The sequence below is a fragment of the Amphibalanus amphitrite genome, unplaced genomic scaffold (genome assembly GCF_019059575.1).
Source record: "Amphibalanus amphitrite isolate SeventyFive unplaced genomic scaffold, NRLGWU_Aamphi_draft 000037F_arrow, whole genome shotgun sequence".
NCBI classification, from domain to species: domain Eukaryota; kingdom Metazoa; phylum Arthropoda; class Thecostraca; order Balanomorpha; family Balanidae; genus Amphibalanus; species Amphibalanus amphitrite.
Genome location: NW_024881533.1, coordinates 1312567 through 1323307, shown reverse-complemented (window position 1 = coordinate 1323307; position 10741 = coordinate 1312567). Strand labels below are relative to the sequence as shown.

At 44.4% G+C, this 10741-nt stretch overlaps 1 long non-coding RNA gene across 1 annotated transcript; it reads right to left on the bottom strand.

Moving 5' to 3' along the window:
- Positions 1 to 252: 252 nt before the first annotated feature.
- LOC122372819 lies at positions 253 to 4284 on the bottom strand. The gene is made up of 3 exons (XR_006254936.1): positions 4207 to 4284; positions 2534 to 2641; positions 253 to 329 (listed from the first exon to the last, which is right to left on the bottom strand). It is a non-coding gene; the product is annotated as an uncharacterized LOC122372819 (long non-coding RNA).
- Positions 4285 to 10741: the final 6457 nt, after the last annotated feature.

Sequence of the window (10741 nt, the reverse complement as noted above, 5' to 3'; positions counted from 1 at the left end):
GTCGAGCCACGGACAGCGCGGACGGCGAGGAGTCACTTTTCACTTTTCTCACTTTTCTCTTTAGTTCTCTTTAGTTCTATTTTGTCTTTAGTTGAACGCTCACATATCATCCACTCCCAGCAAATCAGAGATTTACTGGTAGTATCGAGTATGCAATTACAAGGCACGCCAGCGGCTCTAGATTGTTTAGGCTTCACAAGAGCCATGCCGTCCGGCGTCCACCGCGATATCGCCATCGGGTGCGATGTGGGGCACTGAAGGAGTGACTTCTTTGAAAGCGCTGGGGGTGTCTGCTCCCATTAACTTTGCCATCTGGCTCGTGGTCTCCCCTGAAAACAAGTTAACTTACTTTAATTCAAGGTAGGTGGATTATTAAGATGATAGCAATTACCCTGCTGCTCATTCATTAGTTTCTGGTATTTTTATTTCCTTAGGTATCAATTTGTTTTTTTTTTTAAGCAGGAATGGGCAACAGGTTCATTGCTATCATCTTGTACTTCTCATCATGCTCAACTTAACGTTCAAAAAACTTGAAAACATAGGTGGATTTCAATCAACCCGCGCCCGGGTGGTGTCTCAGCCGACTACGTAAAGGTGTGTGTGGGGGGGGGGGGTATTTGGTCACACTAGGTTATCTCGGCAAACACAAAAGCAAGAAAGACGCAGACAAAAGCAAAAGATAGCTCGTTATAAGATCTTTCAGAACCAATTGGGTCATTTTTCGATCAGGTCATCGCTGACGGCATTGGTAATAAGGGTGACAAAAAACACTTAAAACTATTACTAAAGCTGTTTCCCAATTTCGACAATTTTTCACAAATCGGCGAACACATTGAGAAGGATTAGAGTTAAAGCGCGCCACAGAAAAGCGCATTCGATAGCTCATTCAAAATTATATCCGATTATGTTCTCAGATTTGACCTAAGGTCGACGATTTAGCCTCCAAAGGGCGAAAACTCAAAATTTGACGTTTTTAACCCGGCGGACGCTGGGCCTCCGCGCCACCCGCCAGCCGCTGGGGGGGGGGGGGGGGGGGCAACTTGTTGCCATCATTATCCGAAACATTCTGCCGAACAACACTGGATTGACCATTATCATCCAATATTAAAATAGCATTATCACTTTAAAATTACCTACCTACCACAAATCTGTCATCTTGTCTAAGTGTAATACCCTGTTCCATTTGCATTGTGTGAATCTATGTATGTATATCCTTTTGCAATGCTCTATTATATGCTTCCTGCAATTTATGAGGATCGGTAACAATGTTTACACTTAACACAAACATTCCTCATTTATAATTGGGTTTTGGTATGATTTGTACGCAGCATTTTCAATACTTGATCACCATTAACCCTCCCCTGTGTGCGGCGTTTTCCAGCGTTTAACTTGGGTGGGGGGTCGGTTAGACGCCCCCTGCCGTTCGGGCCCTGATCAGGCTAGAGCTTCGCGAAAAAACGAGCGTGTTGTCCGTGACGAGAGACAGTCGATGGTACCTAATTTTAAGGTCCTAGGTTATTGGTTGACCTTCCAGGTCAAAGACCCAAGTCAGGAAAATCGGGACCCGTCAGAACCTCCTAAAGCGAGGCTGTTATATTTTTTCGGGTTGCTGACCACGAATTTCATGTTAGTTGTGATTAGATGATGTCTTTATGCATTTACGCCGGGTCGGGTCAGGTCAGGTCAACCAGTAGGGGTACTACCGGGTATTCATTGTAGGTGTCCTCCACCACTGACAGCATCGTAACATGTTACAAAGGCACCAAAACTACTTCGCAATTGTTCAAATGGTTGCTTAATTCGAAATCGGCTAAAAAAAACTAGCCTAGAAACATTAAAAACCCGAAAAAGTGTACCAAGGTCATCAAAGGTCAATGAATGGACCTGACCAAAGGGGGGCATTCAAATGCACTAGTCCCTCTGAATCGAGGTCTAGAACTTTGAAATTAAATAATTTCGATTTAAAGCATTTATAGATGTTGCGAGTGCTGAAACCGGCGATTTTACAATCGGGCGATTTTACAATTGGGGCCAGGGACCCCAATTTGGCTATCTCAACTTCAACTCAAATCTAATGTTAAGGTGGGATGGGATGGCCACTTTAAGTGTTATTACACACTGCTTCTGTTTTGTTATTTTTACATTTTGAAATGGTGAATTGTGAACAAAAGTAATCAAGGGAATCAGGAATTAAAAAAAACACCATATGTAACCATAACATATGTTCGAGAAGCTTTTTAAGAGTATGTTTGAGAATTTCCTGAGTTCCGTTTCCAACCAATATTTCCGTATTTTCCAAAATTGGTTCAGTTCGGTATACTCTCAGTTGTTTTGGTTGGTATCGGCAAGGATATATCCGTTTCCAAAATTTATGAAATTGACATCAACTTGACCTATGGTAACATGAACTTCCCATACATTAAAATGATCATAGTAATTCCTGAAATATTTTTAAACGAGCTTTCAAATGCTTCTTGCCTTCAAAAATAAATAAATGAATTTGTATCATTAAACTAAGATCCACAGTACCTACCTCTATTGGAGCAGTCCAATCACCTGCCCGTGTCTTCCTTCAGTTGGGATGAATGGCCCCGATAAGCTTCGCTGGTATGAATCCCATCCGATTCACTTTCAGGTGAATCTGAGAACATTCATGAAGACACGCATGATCAGTTGAATGCACATTACAGCAAGTATATGTGGCTTTAACCCGCGCCCCGTAGGGGGGGGGGCCGAAACGGCCCCTCCCTGTCCTTTTCCGTCGATATCTCCTAAACGGCTGGAGATATTGCCACCAAACTTTCAGAACCTCTCCGGGCATCAATTTTACACATTGTGACCAAAAATTTTTCCAGAGGCTATGATAGGTCGGCCACAAATGACATCAGAATGACGTCATGTTCTGTCATTTTCGACCGAAAAAAGACCTTCGCGAGAAGACCTGTCAGGTCTACAGCTTTAAAGATACAGAAAAATGATCAAGACAAAAAAGGTGTAGAATTTACAGGGCTACAAAACTGCTATCTCGGATTTTTCAGATTTATGAGTTTTGACCCCCCAAAATCAAAAAAAGCATTTTTGGATATATTAGCCGGAAAATCAAAAAAGTTTTTTGAGTTTCGAAAAAAACCGGAATATACGTGATAGTACCTACCGTCTTCTATCTACATACCAAATTTCATATCGATACCTCGTTTTTTGGCCAAGTTATAGCGAAAAAACTGTTCAAAAATGATGACGTCAAATTTTCAAACTCAATTTTTGGCAATTCTAGACCTCGTAGAGCAGAACAAAGACCACCATTAGACTCCCCGAGACGAGCTGCATCGAATTGATACCCATTTTATGCAAAAATATCAACTTCGAAATTTGACCTAACTTGACCTGACCTTGACCTGACCTTCACCAAAATGTGACCCAGGCTGGCCGCAAAGGCTGCCTAACCCACATAATCGCATTTGTCATGTAAAATGGACCATAAAACATGTATCACACCACACTTTCATATTGTGACCCCCGGTGACCTGACCTCGCTGTGACCTGACCTGGTATCAGTGACCTCAGATAGCAAAGTATGTGTTTGACGAACAATGTACCATCGATGGTTTTCAATAAATTACCAATTTACTCGATTTCACAACACATTTCTTGAAATGCCTGTGAACGGTGAAAATCCGACCTTTGACCTGACCTGTGACGTCATCGGTTTGACCTAGGTCAATGAAATGTTGTCACAAGGTAGTTCCCCGGTGGGGCTATCGAACACCGTTTGAATTTTGAAAATCGGCCGGTAAATTTCCGAGATCTTAGGGGGGGCCGAAACGGCCCCTCCCCTACGGGTGGTAGGGTCCGCCGATAGCCCTACGGGGCGCGGGTTAAGGGGGCTGGATCAACCACGGGAACAGAACCATGGCTAATAGTGAACTGATTGGTGTCTCAAATAATGGGCACGTTGATAGAACTCATGAAAAAAGACAACACCACCACCAATTCACCAATGGATTATAAAAACAGCATACATATAATCAATAAGACAACCAAAATAGCAATATCCAGTCGTCTATCTCTGAGCTTTCACCATCACAGAGCGCGTGAGGCCCGTCAAGATCCTGCTGGATGAATTCAGCCTTCAATTCTCAACAGTAACATGCACTAAAACGTTTTAAATATGATATACACTTCAGGTCTTAAAAAAAGAAAACTTACCTCCACTTTAGCTGAAGACAAATGCACTCAACTCCTAATCGAATCCCGCACAAATCCCACCGCACACTTGCACGCTTCCGCAGAAACAGGCAGATTCCGACTAACAAGCACTTGACAAGCACCAAGTTAGCTGATTTCGGCATGCTTCATCAAAAACGTGGAGTTTATCAAGCACTTTCAATGTTTAGCACCTGGAAAGACGGTCTGCATCACCCGTATAGGTTGTTAAGTGCTAATCTTTTTTTACAGTGTAGAGCAGACTTGTAAACGACTCAATTTTTTTTGAGTCGATTCTTTGTTTGAGTCTGGAAATTTGAATCGATTCATCAAACGACTCATGATGTTAAATTTAATTGATTCGAATCAACTCATGACTCATCAAGTTCCTCGATGAAATGATTCGAATCAACTCATGACTCGAGCAACTAGCCAACGGAATGATTCGAATCAACTCATGACTCACACATTTTGATGAATCGATTCAAATCAACTCATGACTCACACGACATTTTTATTGAACTTATTTCATTCAACCCATGACTCACTATAGGCATTTGTTGATTATTTGACTCAAAGCTATGATAAAATGAATATGCCGCATACCACAATTGTATTAAGCAGCATAGTAGCCTTGACCAAAGATTCAAGCAGCTACCTAGTAGGACTAGGTACATAAGTACCTACCTTACACATACCTATCTTCAACACTCAACGGTCAACAGTGCAATGTCAGATAAATTTGTAAGTAACTCTGAGAGACAATTATAATACAAGTAAGGACTAAGGAGTAGCATAGTAACCTATCTCTTATTATTACCTAGAAAGTCTTATTTGAAAATTCAAAAGCACAAGTTCCGAGAGGCATTCATGTTTTTTTTTTTAATCAAACCTTTTCTACATGATAATGAGACAAATGTTACTACTTCTTACTTATTAGATAAAATTATTCAAACAGTACAACCTCAAAAATAGGATTAATCCCATCTGTGAAACATTCAGCATCAGCAGGGACTCCATGGGCCACGAGGAGGCCATGACCTTGCATGAGTGGCTCAGGCCTCAGAATCAGATATGATCTTGAGTTGAGACTCATTGAAAGTAGTTAATGTAGGTATACAATATACATTCTCCAAACGGCACCTAGTTTAGCAGCGCCAACTGGCTGCCAGCTAGATAGAGCCCATCTGTCACTTACCATTTATGTTGGCTCAACGTGGAGATTAAAATGAAGGAATATAAAAAAAATATTGTTAGTCTACAATTTTAGATTAAAAATGACGTCATTGAATATTAATCGATATCAGGAGCACCGGAGCACTGACCAAGTGGCTCTTTTGGTAAAAATAAATTGTCATTGGTGCAATTCGGGCAACGTCATCCGGCCAATTTGTCAAGTATAAAGAATTAGGATCCCATGCTTGCTTTATCGCGCACGCGCCATGATTTGTCACCAAGGCGCCTTTGGGCTTTGGGTCTTAGGAGAATGCACTACTAAAATATAAGTGGCGAAAGGATGTTGAGATCACGCACGATATATGATGGTTTGATTTCATGCGCAGGGATGTAGGAACTATTTCAAAATTGGGGATGCTCTTTTTAACTTGGAGGTGCTCAAGCCTTGTCCAGGATGTGGCTCATAGTGAATTCAAAAATGAATATTCCACTTAAAAATATGAAAAGTCCTCGGATTTGGTCTACGTTTTTTTTTCGAAAGAGGCCAAATTTACGTTATTTAATTTTTTGTTTACCATTATCCACCAATTTTTGCTTTAAGTTGGCTCTGCACCCCCAGTTTCGAAGTGAGGGAAGCGTTTTTTTTTCAACAAAATTACTCGTTGACTTCATATTTATCGAGATTCAGACGTAAAAGTTATCAACTGCGCCATTAATGTAGTTTTCTTAAAACATACTATGACTTTCACATTCTATTCTCGAATTCATGACGTCACTCATAGTACATATTTTAGGCGAATGGAGATCACTGAGGAAATATTTCAAAGCCGCTCCTTTACATTATTTTGAAGATTCTATGATGTCATAAAACAAGTTTCTTTTTAAACTTCTATTTCATGGAAAAATGTGTATTTTGTGGTTTATTGGCAGTTGAGCATCGCAATTTTGCGGTTTATAGGTGAGTTTATTTATATTATAGCATAGCCTATAGGTAGTTTATAGGCTATAGGTAGTTTGGGCGTATTTTACTCTATAGACGCCCAAACTCTTATGCTGTTGATTGATTATTGGGACCAAATTGGGACTGGGAGAAGGGGAGGCAGCCGCAGGTGTCAATTCTGACTTCTGACATGTAAAATGTAGGTACCTAGGTAGTGTAGCAGGCACTTGGTTTGGTAAGACTAAGTACCTACCAACTGCCAAATGCTTTTGGCTCATTAGGCGCCTGTGCCTGAGCCTCTGAGGCTCTTGTAAGTCTGAAATATGGAGTTAAGTGATGGCTAAAGCTGAGGGGGTGATCTAGCATTGATTATTAGGGTGTTGATGGTGACTTGTAAACGACTCAAATTTTTTTGAGTCGATTCTTTGTTTGAGTCTGAAAATTTGAATCGATTCATCAAATGACTCATGATGTTAAATTTAATTGATTCGAATCAACTCATGACTCATCAAGTTCCTCGATGAAGTGATTCGAATCAACTCATGACTCATCGAAAAACGGTTTGATTCTGAGTCGATTCACGAATCAACTCAGAGTCGTTTACAAGTCTGGTGTAGAGTGGCTATCGTCAGTGTCAATTGTCCCCGCTGGGTTCAGCGGCCGTCGGTGGCCCAATGCTCCCCGCTGGGATCAGCGGCCGTCGGTGACCCAATGGTACCCGCTGGGATCAGCGGCCGTCGGTGGCCCAATGGTCCCCGCTGGGATCAGCAGCTGCCGGGCCGAGTCGTCGCCAGTCGCCGCTGCCGCCGCCGGCCGTGGCAACTTTATGAGTGCGGCCGAGTTTACCATCGGCGTACACAGTTTACCGGCCGTCCAAACATGCTCTACGGTTGCAAGTGGCGCTGACGGAGCGGCGCCGGGGGAGCCGCTCCGGCTCTGAGCCGCGCCGCCCACCCGCGCCCCGTCACCGGCTAACGGCCGATGTTTTGTGAAACAATAATCAGCGCGCTGTCGACGAGAGCGGCGCAGTCCGGCGCGGCGGCCCGCAGTCGGCAGCGGCCGCTCGGAGTGTTTGTCAGCGTTTAGTCTGACGCCATTTATGTGTCGGTTGGCCTGAGGTGCGGCGGTTCCGGAATTCGCAGGATGTGCTGATTGCCCATAAAACTCTCTTATTTAGTCAGCCATCGGAGGCAACCCAGATGTAAACGGCCAGGTGATGGTAAACAAAGAGCCAGCCCAGCCGGCCGACTCGTTTACTCGAACTTCCCAAGTCAATACGGAATGGATCAGGGAAAACGAAAAATGGACCCGAAAAATGTTGTGACATGAACAGGCTGTAAACTGACACACAGCAACGCTTCTTCGGGAGAACTTTAAACAAAACCGATCATTGCAGATAAAAAATGGACGGAAAACTGCCGACAGACTGCAGTTATCTGGGTATGGTGCGTATCAGAAGATCAAGGGACGGGAGAGGCATATGAAGGTATGTGCCGGAAAACCTGGAACAAAGAGGGTGAAAATAGATGTCAAAGATGCCTATCAATCTTATTCACCAAAGTTATGCTCAGATGAGTTCGTCGCACTTGGTTACCATTTGATTTACTCCATTTGTCTGCTACCTACTTTGTAAATATACGACAGTTCTAAGCGCTGACTAGCCACCTGCACGCTTCGCAGTCCAAAGCTCTACGAGGCAGACCTGCCGGCTCCTTGTCTCGCGTTCAGTCGCTGCCGGCCACCGCCGCCTCCGCGCGCGGCCCGCCCGGTCGGCCGGCCCGCTCGGCGGCGGTATCGGCGGCGCGTTTACGGCGCCGCGGGCCATCTGTCGGCCGCCGAAATTGGGTGGTCCCACCGGAGCTCTGTTTACGCCGTCGGCATTACGGCCGGCGGCGCCATCATTTAACAAGAATTTGCTAAACATTGTCAGACGGCAGGTGATTAATTCGGCCCCAGACCGCAGCGCGGCACCCGTCACAAAACAAAGATGGCCGCCGGAAGAAAGGCGGCATTGAATGCCACTGTTTATTGACCACAAAATGCATGCTATCGAGCCCATATTGAGGTGCTTTGCTTGGGTCTTGTTGATCATAATTTTGCTCATTCCAAACTCCTAAGGTAAAACTAGCCAGTGATAAAATACATACGCTGCTGAAAATGAGGAAAGGCGGCGTAAATTTTGACATTTAGGTATGCAGAATAATTATTAGGCATATACCTACATGTATGTTCACAAAAGAAGTTGAAACACATTTCATAAGCAGGGCTGCGGAGTCGGAGTCGGAGTCGGAGTCGGTCGGAGTCGACAGTTATGACCGGAGTCGGAGTCGGAGTCGGAGTCGATTTTAGAAACCCGAGCCGGAGTCGGAGTAGGAGTCCCCGAAAATCTGTCGACTCCGCAGCCCTGCTAGGTCTGCGGAGTCGGAGTCGGGAGTTGGAGTCGGTCGGAGTCGACAATTCTGCCCGGAGTCGGAGTCGGAGCTGGTTTTTGAAAGCCGGAGTCGGAGTCGGAGCTGGTTTTTGAAAGCCGGAGTCGGAGTCGGAGTCGGAGTCGCCGAAAATCCATCGACTCCGCAGCCCTGCATAATAGGTTCACTGTGGTTTCAGGTTTGCATGTCATAAGCTGAGGTGTAGGGGAGACCCGGGAGGTATGGGCCCCCGGGAGGTATGGGCCATCGCAGTTTTGGAGAAGCGTTGCGTATTTTTACACATTTGACCGCGTAAACTGGTAGCAGCCATTCCGTTATACAACCCACGTGATTTCCAAAATCTTCCTCAGTCTTCTTTGGCAATGAGCGGTGATAAAGCATTTTTTTCCTCTACGAGTAAAATATGGTATATACAGAAAATAGATTTGAACCAGGCTTGTTTTATGTCAGACCATCGCTAACATAAAGTTTAAAGCATGCAAATTAAGATTGGATAGACAATTTGAAGTTTTTTTTGCAAGATTATGAGCTGAGATGCTACGCACATTCTGGCGTCCCAACCGGGAGGTTCGGGCACCCACCCCCGTTGATCCTGGATCAATAAAATGATGCTTTCATTGAATGTCCTCTTCAAAAAGTTTTATTTTTGTCGCGCAAGGTCGAATATTTAATTACAAATTTCATTCGAACAGAAAAATATTATTTATGTTATTTCGTGGAACATGATTGAATTTACCAAAATGCATATAACTATACCCAAGTGACCTCCATGAAGTAAGCTGTTGGCGGGTTATGCGGTTCCTAGGCTCTAAGAGAGATCAGGGTAAATACCAGCTACGAGTATTGTTCTCATTGTCGTGAAAAAAATGAAACATGGCACCGGCCCATACCTCACGGGCCATGGCCATACCTCCCGGTGTATTTTGATGGATCGGAAAAGCGCATGATTTATTGAAAGTTATCTCGAGACAAAATAGTTGGTCCCAGATGCCCAATATCAGGCACACTTTGCAGGCGAAGAGAAATTTCACGTACACAGAGTGAAAAACCTGGTCTAGCCACTACCCACTGGAAGAAAATTGCCTTTTCACAAAACCGGCCCATACCTCCCGGGTCTCCCCTGCCAAATGCATGCATAACAAAAAGCAGCGGCAGCAGAGAAGTTTTACAACAAATGAGAAGATGCTATAGCAAAGCAGAGAAAACATCCTTAAATGACAATATGCATTGTCATTCAGATATGCACTGAATGGCTCCGTGCTCACCGAAGGTAGACGGCAGAATAACAAGTCCATTGACACCGATTCCACATATTTCAGGGCTATGACTTACTTTCCCACTCGGAATGGGCGAAAAAAAACTGAACGCGACGCAAAGAGTCCATTAAGCGGCTACCACGAGCCGCCGCTGTAGCATGATCTTGACCGGCTCCTGAGTAGTAGCAGCATCAGCAGAGATGTGAGCTCAGACGAGCTGCTAATGACGGTGTTAGCATTAGCCGGCCGACTGTTTTATAGCCTGGTGTCGGGTTCGGCGGACGGGCGACACAGCGGCTACTCAGCGCTATCCGAGCCACGGTCGTGAGTTGGCTGATGGCCGAGCTGGCCGCCGCGCCGGTCTGAGCTGACCTGATGGCCGCAGGGTATCTTGCATAGGGTAGTGTGGGGTAATTTGAACATATTTTTACGTGTTCTCCGTTGTACCAAATTCCAGCTCATCCCTGGATGAAGAAAAACTGTTTCAGCATAGCGCATGTGTCACTTGCTTTTACCATGCAAGCCTCATTTTTGGACGAGCCGAGCATACCTTGAATAGCATAGCATCACTTCTTCACCAAGTCACGGTGTGTGCAAATTGCCCCACCGTGGGGTAATTTGAACATACTGCCTTTACCTGCCATAAAAACGATAGTCTCACCAGCACCGATGTTGTTTGACCCAAAAACGAATAGGCAGATCATTTCTAAACATACCTTCATTTGAAAAATCAACAC